The sequence below is a fragment of the Sciurus carolinensis genome, chromosome 17 (assembly GCF_902686445.1).
Source record: "Sciurus carolinensis chromosome 17, mSciCar1.2, whole genome shotgun sequence".
Taxonomy (NCBI): Eukaryota; Metazoa; Chordata; class Mammalia; order Rodentia; family Sciuridae; genus Sciurus; species Sciurus carolinensis.
The window spans coordinates 16898746-16910825 of record NC_062229.1 but is presented as its reverse complement, the minus strand read 5'-3'; the positions used below and the strand labels follow the sequence as shown (position 1 = coordinate 16910825).

Sequence of the window (12080 nt, the reverse complement as noted above, 5' to 3'; positions counted from 1 at the left end):
GGTTCTGACTAAAAGGTGAAACTCTGAAACTTGGTGCACTGGGGATTCTGCTTCTAACACATGTGCTTTTAGGGATACTCCAGATCCAAACCATAACAACACCTCAGGTGCTCCTGAAGTAGCACAGGCAAGTAGACAACCTGTTTTCATCCCAGTGATACCCATTTTGTACCTCCAGTATTCTGAACTGTAAAATGATTCATTCTTGCTCTCTTATCTCCCAATCTTGTTGTAATTGGTTCTAGCAGTAGGAGGAAATGACCATAACTGGTATTGCCCAAGTTCTTGTTTTAAGCTGGTAAACCACGACCCCTGTCCAACTCATGGTATCTATGAAGCAGAGTTGAGAATGTATGTTGGAATGGCACCTCAGTGCCATTTTCACAAGGACAAATTGAGCAATACAGTTTTTAAGCAAAGGAACACAAGGGACCATTTTCCATTGTTTTATGAAATTATGTATAAATCTGTACTCATCTAGACATTGTGAATTTCTTTTGTCTAAATATGTCAATTCAGTAGAATATTAATATGTAAATTAAATAAAATTAAAAGTTATATTAGTGGTATAAAAATCAGTGTAGAAGAAGGCAATTTTGAAATAAATGTTCCTTACATTTTTTAAATTAATTGATCAAAATAAACTCAGTTACTGCCTTAATGCCCACAAATAAGGAAGTTATAGGGAAGTTCTTCAATTGTACTGGGTTCTAAGGACAGCATCAATAGCCCTCTGAGCATACACTCAGGTGGAAGAAAAGGAACTGAGTACAACTGAGAACAAACTGATGAATCCAGGCATGTTAAACAAGTGTAGGTCAAGGAAACTGGAATGAAAAAAACAAATGGAATCCTAGTGAATGTATTTAGATCATATTAGGCATTATAAAACATGAACTTGTAGACATATACACTGTTGAATCGATTAGAGTAAAAACACATACTGTGCTGTATGTTCCAAGGAGGTAAAAGGAACTCATGACCAGCTTTACAGGTCTGTCAAGCCATCACCTTTCAACTGGATATGTGCCACCATGATGCCTGAACTTCAGTAAAGCAGGAATGCAGAATAACTCAAAAGCATGAAAAGGTGCTCATCTTCCTTAAGGATCCAAGGCAGTGCTATAGTTTGGATACATGTTGTCCCCAAAGCTCAGGTGTGGGAAAAGGCAGGAATTTTCAGAACTGAAGTGATTAGATCACAGACTGTACTAATGGGTGGATTAATCCCCTTAAAATGGATCAACTTAGTGATACTGTAGGCAGGTAGGGTGTGGCTGGAGGAGCTAGGTAATCAGGGGCATCCCTTTGGGTTTGTACTTAGCTCCTGGGAGTGGAGCTCTCTCTGCTTCCTGGTTACCCTGCTTTTAGCTGATTTCCTCCTGCTCACCCATCTCCATGATGTCTGACCTCATCTCAGTCCCAGAGGTTTGGAAGCAGCTGTCCATTGACTGAAACTCTGAAAGCAAGAGCCAAAATAAACTCATCCTTCTCTAAATATTCTTGTCAGTACTTTATGTCAGAGCAAGGAAAAGTTGACTAAATCAGGAATTGAAATTAGAATACAGTTGTGCCTGTATAACAAGCATTTTCTTCCCTCATGAACCTCACATAAGATGGTGATCTCATGAGTTTACATCCCCTGGTGACACCATGCCAACATTAAATTGTGTATGTGGGTGTGATAAAGGAGCAGGACTGTCCTCCCCACATCTCTCTGTCTTCCTGTCTGTCCATGTGATCTCTCCCACTTGGGTGTGCTCCTGGCACAGCTCCAGGCACTAGAGTGGGATGAAGTCAGAGGCTCCCTCACCAGAGCTGGAGTCACGCCCATTGGACTTGATAGACTCCAAACTGTGAGAATAATGGACTTCTTTATAACACGGTTCATCTCTGGCAGTTTGCTATAGTAATGCAAATGGACTAATATGTCACATAAAAGAGATATTGAGATACTTAGTGATGTGATGTGTATAAAATATAGAAATAGTGCTGTCACCTACTGAGTGCTGTTGTTAATACTATCAGCATAAATTACTCTGAATGTGTTCTCCAGCTCAAAACCTGTTATTCAATTTAAAACTTTGCATTTTCTGTTCCAGATTCTATTTTTCCTTTATCCCTCTGAACAGCTATTTTTCATTCTATTTGACAAATGAACAAGGAGTCCTTTCCAACAACACGATGAGGCATTGTGTTGGCAAGGGTGGGAAAGAACCAGTTCTCAAATTTGAAAAATCTGTTCAGAGGATGAATAGAAAATACAACACAATTGGTGTGATGGAAAGCACAATAGGCTTGATAAAGAGGGAAAACTTTGAGTTATTTTTTTTCACATGACCTCAGAATGTGTTCCTGTAAATGAGATTTCAAGACAGCATTCACTCAATAACGTAGGTACCCTTCCCATCGCTTCTGAGGATATACGTCAGCCATGAGGATATAAGTCAGCTCTTGCCCATGTTAGGATGTGGGTAAAGTTGATGTCACAGAAGTCGAGAGTAGAACAGTGTTTCCTGGAGTCAGGCAGTGTGAGGATGAGGTTGGGTAGAGGTTGTGAAGTATAGATTCATGAGTGAAATGATTTCTAAATTCTACCTCATTATAGAAGCCCATAGTTCACAACAACTGATTATATAATTTTGGAAAACTAGAAGAAAGGAATGTGAAGTGTCCCAGTAAAAAGAAAAGACAAGCCTTTTGGCAGAAGTAAATGTCAATTACCTTGATTCGATCATCACAGGTTGTACACATGCATGGAGATATCACAGTGTGCCCCAGAAACATATACCAGTATGCAATAAATACAAATGTACATATGTCACTGCAGATAACTGAAAAAGAAAAAGCTCAGTTCTATTCATACAAAATTACAATGAATGTTGGATAATGTACAGGTGATCTAATATGTTGCATCACGAACAGTCTTTAGTTTGGAATGAGCCCAAAAGAAGATGCTATGAATGAGTTGCCCTAAAATACTCAAAGGTATCCGCACCATTTAATGAAAGGGGCCACTCTCTCTGGTCTCCAGTGTGGTATACACTGTGATTCATGAAAGACATGCATTGACCTTTTCTCTGAGAGGCATCATCCTGCTGAAGACTCTCCCCATGGCAATCTTGATGTCCCTGTTCCTCAGAGTGTAGACGAAAGGGTTCAGCATGGGAGTGACCATGGTGTACATCACTGAAGCCATCAAACTCATCCTAGAGGATGGTGTGGCTACAGAACTGAAATAGACTCCAAGGCTAGTGCCATAGAACAAGGAGACCACCAGGAGGTGAGACCCACAGGTGAAAAAGGCTTTGTACTTTCCTCTGTCTGATGAGATCCTCAGGATGGAGGAGAAAATCTGAGAGTAGGAGAGGAGGATGCCAGTGAGAGGGAAAACAGCTAGGATGATGGCCACAGAGTACAGGACTACATTATTGATGAGAGTGTCAGAGCAGGCAAGCTTCAGAACTTCAGGAAGATCACAGAAAAAGTGGGGGATTTCCCTATTTGTGCAAAAGGACAACCTCAAAATGGTCAAGGTGTCTGGGAGGGGCCCAGGATACTGATCAACCAGAATCCAAGAGGCATGAGGTGACAGAGTCGTGGGTTCATCATGGCAGCGGTGACAAATGGCTGTGAAGCGGACATAGGCCATCACTGCCAGGAGCAAAATGTCCTCGCATGCAAACACAAAGAAAAAGCAAATCTGTGAGATGCAGCCTGCAAAGGTGATGACTCTGCTCTGCGTCTGGATGTTCCTCAGAGCCTTGGGGATGGTGGTGGAGGTGAAACCAATGTCAGCCAGGGACAGGTTGGAGAGGAAGAAGTACATGGGCATGTGCAGGTGGGAGTCTGAGATGGTGGCCAGGATGATGAGAAGGTTCCCCAGCACAGTGACCAGGTACATGGATAGAAGCAGGTCAAAGAGGAGGGACTGCAGGTCAGGGTCATCTGAGAATCCCAGGAGGATGAAGTTTCCAGCTCCTGTTTGGTTTTCTGTCTCCATGATGCTGGTGTATTTTCCCAGAAGGAGGGAGAGAAGGAACTCAAAATTTACTGCAGCTAGCAGCTCAGGATGTTGACGCAGGACGTCATAATTTAAAAGGAAGCCCCAGCAACTTATCGAGATCCTGTTTCAAAATAAAAAATTACAAAGGAACTGTGCATGTTGCTCAGTGTTTAAGAACTCCTGGGTTCAAATCATGCACTTTATAGAATACCAAATCATAGAAGTCATTCCAGATAGGGATTTCCCAGGGTGTCCCAACGTCTTCTATGGAAACCTTTGGAACATAGGAGATCATTTATTTTTGTCTTATCATTGTGTCTTTTTGCTGACATGTTTCAATTATTTTTTAACCCCCAAACAAGGAAACAAGTCAAGACCTGGCTCTAGGTCAGTGGTTATCAAAGGGTGTCCCCAGGAGTAGCCACCTGGCAATCATGTGAAATGTGCATTTTCATGTCCACCTGACCACCTGAACCTCACATTCTAGGTGAGAAGCAGCCCTCTCTTAGGAAGCCCTGACAGGATTCAGATTCAGGATACACCTGTTTGGGAACCAGGGCTCCAGGTCTTACCTGCACCCTCAGTACTCCTCCATCCCCAGGTGCTCTGCTGTGTTCTGCCTCATGCACATCGGAATGAGCATCTTCTACTTCCAGGCAGGTTGACCTGTCATGATAAGGCTCTCTGTTTTACTGTGCTTTTTTTGTGATTTCTACATGTCTTATCCTTTGGACATTGAGGTTCTTTTGCTAGAAATGTCAACAGCTTCTGGTATTGCTATTCTATTTCTACTTTATTTTAATCATCACTCTTAGTATATAGATTCAAGAATCATGGAATGTCTAAATAGAGAAATCCCAGAGTTTCTAAATGTAAGCATGAATCTTATGCACCTTAAAAGAATCACCTCAAAATGTGGAAATGGCTCTTCAAAACTTTCCCACTCTGGATACTTGTTTTTCTAATTTTCTTTATGAAGAAGACAGGTAAGGTGAATTTTAAGTTCATATTTTCTTCTCTTATGATAATCTGCAGATGATTTCTGTAGGTTCTTAAAAATTCAGGTATTTTCTCTGCCACCTTCATATGAATAAGTGATTAAAACTGATCACATATGAGGCTTCCAGGTTCATATTTTAAAAAAATCTGTCTTCATCATGTATTTAAGAGTAGACAGTGCCACCTAGAAGTATATCCCTCAGATTTTATTCCTAATTCCATTTTATTCTTGTAGATGAATGTTAGAATCAGGCTACTTTTAAGGAAAATAGTATTATTACTTTATTGGAAATGTCCTTAAAATTTTAAACTAAGTTGAAAAGTTGTGAATCTGCACAACATTCAGATTCTCATATCAGTAGTGGGAATTTACCTACAGGTAGTTCAATCCCTTTGTGGGTAAAATTTCCCAGTTTTGAAGAGAAAATGTGGATTATGTTCATTTCTTTTTAATCATATTGAGTGTATTTTAGGTTTAATGCTGTTAAGAATGATTGTCCCTACATTATATCCAGAAAGTGTTTGGGTTTTATTTTGTGGTCGTTGATGAGGTAGCATATAGTTTTTCTGGACTGTCTCACTAATTTATAATTTTTTTGTAATAGTGTACTTTAAATAATATTAATTTATAACATTCAACATTTCTTTGGTTTTCTTTTATTGTTTTGACATTGCAGATCCTTATTAAGGTTTTGTGTAAGATATGGAATTATTTATATTGCCATGTAATATTGATGCTGAACTCATATTGAACTGCATGATATTAACTAGGTAATTTTAGTCCTGGTAATGTATATTACTTATTCCTGCATACTTTGAGAAAGCTTTTTAAAATTTTCAAAAGATTGTAATGACTTGTTAACCATTTTAAAAACATAATATTAAACCAGCCTCCATGTTCCCAAATAAATATCAAGCCTTTGCTGTGGGATGAGAGACAAAGCAGCTATATAAAGAATGCATAAAATAAAAATAAAATAAACTCATACTTGGGCATAAATAATCTGTAAAAGTAGTGGAATGTTTTTTGAATACAATTTTTTTGGTACAAGTAAAACAGAAACTTCAGTAATTAGAATTTTATATTGAAAATATCTAAAGGAAAAATATACCAGGTAGAAAACTGCAAAATATTCCATTTGGTTAGTCAAAGTTAATGTATTTCAATCATAAGCATTCACTTATGAATTTCAGAATGATTAATGCACTGTTGGGAAAGGAGTTGAGGGAGTTAAAGACTCATTAAAGGAAATGTAAAAAGGTATTAAATGTTTGAGAGGAATTTCATTCTTACCATTGATTTAAAAATGTGAAATAAAAATAAGATTCCACTTTATTTGAAGTAATCAAGAAGCCCTTTTTGAAAAACAGTAACCATGCTAAATTCTGTGATGGGCAAAGGAAGTGACATTTCTGGTACTGATATGAGTGGATACTTGGTTGTCTATTCTGGGCCAGAGAAAATAAATTCACGAATAGCCCTTTTACAAATTCTGCTAGAGTCACCAGTAGATGACCGGGAATCTCCTTGAGCATTGACATCATTGTTTCCTTTTGGAGTTGTTTCTTGGTATATCATATAAAAAACTGCAAATGAAAACATATGTCATCCATGCTTAAGAAATAAAAACTTCAAAATTTGAAACTATTGGGAATAAAAATACCATTAGGCAAAACTCAAGCATAATATATAGTTCAGAGGAGAGCTACAGAACTAAAAAGGAGAAAGACCCTAGAATTGAAAATGAATTCCAGAACTAATTCTATATCTTCCACAACTAGAAATGGTTAGATGTAATTTAGAATGAAAGGGACAAAAACAGACCAGCAGAGGAAGGATCGGGGTCTGAGGTGCAGCAAATAAAATTCCACACATGTATGATTATGTCTGAAAGATCCTGATATAATACAAAAGTAAAATGCCTACTAAAACCCTTCAAAAAGACAAAAGGTAAACTGAAATGCTAGGATGAGGAATGAGAAAAATGTGCACAGACATAAGGGAAAGTTCAATCTTGCAGTGTCATATTTCTCACATGTATGAAGCTATCCCAGAGTACATAGTATGCAGCTATCCCACAGTAGAACTTATTTCTGGAATTTGTCCAAAATTGATGGAGGAAAACAAATCAACAAGGAAAGAATTTAAAAAATTTTAAAAATACAAGATTTACCACCAAAAAAATGCTCCAGTAGGACACTGAGGTTGGAGCAGAAGCAGAATTCTCTTTTAAATAAAGAAAAATACACTAAGTTTCTCATTGCAAATTATTGGCCAGTGCCCTGGAGGTTCAGAGCAATCCAATAGATGGAGCAAAAGACACCAGACACCCGCGTATGGAAAAGGGAAGGTGTCTATTCGGGGACTGGTATTGGTCAAATTCCATTGTTATATCAAGTGTATGTACAACGATGTACCAAGAAATCCCACCTATGTACAACCACAAAGCACAGTAAAAAACAGAGAAAAGGCAAGATGTCATTGTTGATGGAGGATGGACTGGTTGCAGATGACAGGTCGGTAGCTGCAAACCTATTTTAACTCAGGATGACTTTTTAGAGGCTTTTCATACAAAGCCAATGTTTAAAAAGCTGATGCCATTCCAGTTGGCAACAGGGTGAAGAGCACATCGAGATCTTTGGCAAATATTGCTTCTCTCTTGTTCTGAATTTCCATCTTTAGCTCTAACAGAGAAATTTTAGTATTCCCTGTAACCTTTCTCCTCATCTAACTTATTCAAATAATAAAACAGTTGGAAGAAAGGGGCAAAATTTGCCTTTTGACATGCTGGTGAATTTATTAGAAAGTGGATCTCCAAGATTCCAAATATTCATCACATTTACAACTCCTGGAACAGGGACTGGAATCTTACTAACACACAACAAGTGAGAGTTTTAATACATATAATTACTTGAGGACCTGTCTGTGTTCACCCTTATGTTAGGTTTTATATACATTAATTAATTTTATCATCAAACTCTTTTATAGTTTGTCAACAAATGTGTTATAATAGTGGAATGATAATAATGAGGAAGAGTAGGCCATACCACCTGATAGAGAGTGTTATCATTTTCTACTACTTGATTTGCTTTAACTTCACCCCAATACGATTCCTATGAAGTGGACCCTATTATGATCCTTACTTTATAAATATGAAAACAGATACAAAAGCCATTCAATAACTTGATGTCAGAGGTTTTATGGATGGACTTGTGTTAACTACAGAAGATACAAAAGGAGGTACCTTGAGTGAATGAACGAGAAGTATTATACATATAAGGAAAAGAAGCTTCTCTGATACAGGAGAACAAAGTTACTTCTAGTGGTTCCAGAAAAGTGGTGGAGATGGCTGTGCAGGAAACACTTGAGTGACGGTCATTTCCATTATGAAGGCAAGACATCCTCAGAACGGGCTTCCAGGAAAGAGAAGTAAGATGGGAAGGAGCTGAGAGGGAGAGAAGTGGAGAGACACAGGAGCTGACTGCGCAGACTCCTCTAAGTGAGGGGCTCTCCTCACTGCACTGTCCCCACCTGGACCAACAAGTCTCTTCCTGTGAGCACTGTGCTGCCTCCTACCTGCTCCCACACCTGCAGCCCAAGGGGTGGTGAGCCCCTGCTCTTCCTTCCCTGGGTGATGAGGGTCAGCTCAGCTCTGATGAAGGGCAGGAGGTGGTGTCAGGCAAGAGTGCTCTTTATGGTACATGTGAAGCCACTCGTTTCTGGCTGGGCAGGAATCTGGTGAGAGGTTCAAGGGCATATTTACTATTTCCAGAACCTCAGGTTGAATTCTCATGAATGCTCATTAAATTAATTGTTGCATTGTTACTCTACTCTCTGAGCAATTGAGTTTCCATGAGTGAGGATACTGAACTATGTAGTTGTGCATACAGCTAGTTTTGCAACCCTGGGAAAAATTGTTTTGCCTGCTATGTCTGTCCTTCCCCTGGGCCTGTTTGCTTGTGATGTCATTTTGTTTCTGGACTTGATCTCTACTATTTATTGTCCTTCCTCATGTGTATTTATTCAACTTGCAAGATGTAGTTTTTTGGTCTCTCTCAGGCCTGAGCAGGCAGTGTCCAATCCCATGTGCGTCCTGCACCTTAAGTAGGAGTTGTGCGCAGGACCACATCCAACTTCACACACAACTCTTTCAATGACCTTGCCAATGCTTCTATATTCATTATTGGAAGTTTAGTGCAGATAAGTTCCAGGCATTGAGAGGTCGTTTGGCTGCAGAAGATGGAGTTTGTAGTTATCTAGAGATTTACAGTTTTCAAATAAGCTGGGTGCATGGTCCTCAGTACTCCAGTGCAGAGTGTATGGACAATCTTTAAAATTCAAGGGCACTGATCTTTAAACCACGAATCAAGCATTGTAAAAGCAATTCCAGAAAAACGATAACAATAGGACAGAGAGCATTTTTTATGGGTGACTCTTTATTGTGAAGCAATATTTAACAGGTGAGTCCTTCTCACCAGAAAGGAAGACCTACCATTGGGATTCTGATGCCCATGTGTTCCAGGGTTTCTATACACTTGGTCCATACCATATTCCTTGATCCACTTCTCATTCTGCTCTTCCTAAGAATGAAACCATCCCTTCCTCACACTTGTAAAGACACAACAGTCTCTGTAGGATAGAACTTGTTGAAATCTAATGTTGGATTCAAAGAAAGAAAACCATGGGAGAACTTCACAGATGGAGTACAATGTGCAGTGACCCCTGTTTGGAAACAACGTGGCCAAGTCTTTTCATTGTCCATGTATCAGGCATGGTTCTTCTAGGGAGAACTATTATGTACTCATTTTAGCAATGTCCTGAGTATTGTGACACATAGTCCCTCTTCTCCTTTCTGATGTTGTAGATCACAGGGCCAAGTCTGTGGTTCCAACTTAATGGTTGTGAAGGGATATATGGTCCATCACTGTCATGTGTACAAATGATTTGGGTTAAAGAATTTGGATATGATTCAAAGTGAGAGGCAGGAACTTCTCAGGTGGACTATTAGGTGACTTTAATTGTAAGTTATTCTGGGTTTTTGAGTGGAGGAATCAGTGGACAGCCTTTTATTTTGTGAATTCCTTTCAGGCATGATGTCATCAAGATGGAGTAGCAGGAGACCCCATCTTCACCAGCTCACCTAAGCCAGGCAGAGACTGCTATGTACAAAGCAGGAAAGTGCAATGTGGATCCAAGAGCCCATTTAGAAATGGGAGCCACATGGTGAGTAAAAGATGACAATATTTAATTAGAAAGGATCATGGAAATGTGAGTAGATGGCTAGGAAGAAAGAAGAAAAATAGAGGATATTTGTTTTACCCAAGTAGTAGGACCCATGGTGATTGCTAGCAACCTGCCCCACAGAGGACATCAGCACCTCTGCTCATGATATCACCAATGCTTATTTTGCCTGTGGAACTCCAGAGAGGGAAATGTGGCTCTAATATTCTCATCCTTTCAGGAACTAACTGCTATGGAATCTCTTTGGAAAAGATGCCATGTCCTCCTACACCCTACTGTAGTCCTGACTCCCATTCTGTTTCTGCCACCAGTTAGGAATCTGGTACATTTCAGGTACTGGACTTTTGTTATTGTGAGGTAGTTTGCACTCTCATATGCAGAATGGACATCTCAGGGCATGTCTTCATGGGCAGTACAGTGGATCAGTTGCTGCAGAGAAGTATTCCTTGAGGGATCCTAAAGCTTCTCTAAGTCTGTGGAGGCCTGGATCCGCAATCCCTGGATTATTCATGCTTCAAAACATCCACATCTGACACATGTTACCAATGTATCATGGAGGTGGCTGCACCCTGTACCAACACCATTACTGTCCTGGATTCTAGAGCTCTATGCCCTCCATATATGCCTATTTTCATATCTCACGAACATGGCCACTACCAAGGTCCCCCTCATGTGACATCTTCCCAGTGTCACCATGAGTCAGACTGTAAGTCAGATCAGTGCCATAAGGAATATGCTCAACCCTATCATGATGGTCAGAGTATTCAGTTCATTGCTAACTCCTCCATGGAGAGACACGGTGGAAGGGTGTGGCCGAGGAAAGCTACTCAGCACATGTGGCTGGGAAGGAAAGAGAAAGAGGGAGCATGAAAGGGGATGGGGAGAGGGTCAACCCTTCCAGGTCACACCTGCAGTTGCCTACTTCCACCATCTAAGTCCCTCCTCCATGTAGCCTATTCACTTACCAATGAATTATTTCATCATAATGCAGTGATCAACTGCTTTAGTTAGATTTTCTGCTGCTTTGAGCAAAAGATGTGACAGGAACCATTTTAGAGGAGGACATATTTGTACTGGATCTCATGATTTCAGAGGTTTCAATTCATAGTGGGCTCCATTGCCTTGGACTCAAGGTGCGGTGGAACACCATGGCCAAAGAGCGTAGTGGAGAAATGTGGCTCAGGACGTGGCAGTAGGAAGTAGAGACAGAGCCCTGCTCATCAAGAGCAAATTATATGACCGAAAGGTGCACCTCCAATGTCTTATGGCTACTACACCATACCTGCCTGCAGACACCACCCTGTTAGTCCCCAGTAGGAAATAAATGCACTGATTAGGTTCAAACTGTCACAACCCAATCATTTCACCTCTAAACCTTCTTGCATTTTCTCACATGTGAGCCTTTAGGGGACAACTCATAGCTTAACCATAATATCCGTGATGAGGTCAGAGACCCTGGGTCCAGTTGCTGCCTAAAAGGTGAATCTCTGAATCTTGCTACACTGGGGATCCTGCTTCCAACATATGTGCTTTTGGGGATACTCTATGTGCAAACCATAACGACACAGCAGACTGTCCTGCAGAACACAGCCAAGTAGACACCTTGATTTATTCCAGTGATACCCACTCAGGACTACCCAGCTTCTGAACTTTAACATAATTCATTGGTGCACTTTTAATCTCCCAAACTCGTAATTGGTTCCAGCAGCAAGAGGTAATGGCCATACCTGGCATTTCCCATGTTCTTGTTTTAAGTTGGTCAAACACTGCCCCTGGCCAATTTATGGTGTCTATGAAGCAGAGTTGGGAACGCATGTTGGAATGGCAGCTCAG

The 12080-nt window shown here is 40.2% G+C and overlaps 1 pseudogene; it reads right to left on the bottom strand.

Moving 5' to 3' along the window:
• Nucleotides 1–3052: 3052 nt before the first annotated feature.
• LOC124968121 (olfactory receptor 7C2-like) lies at nt 3053–4003 on the bottom strand (annotated as a pseudogene).
• Nucleotides 4004–12080: the final 8077 nt, after the last annotated feature.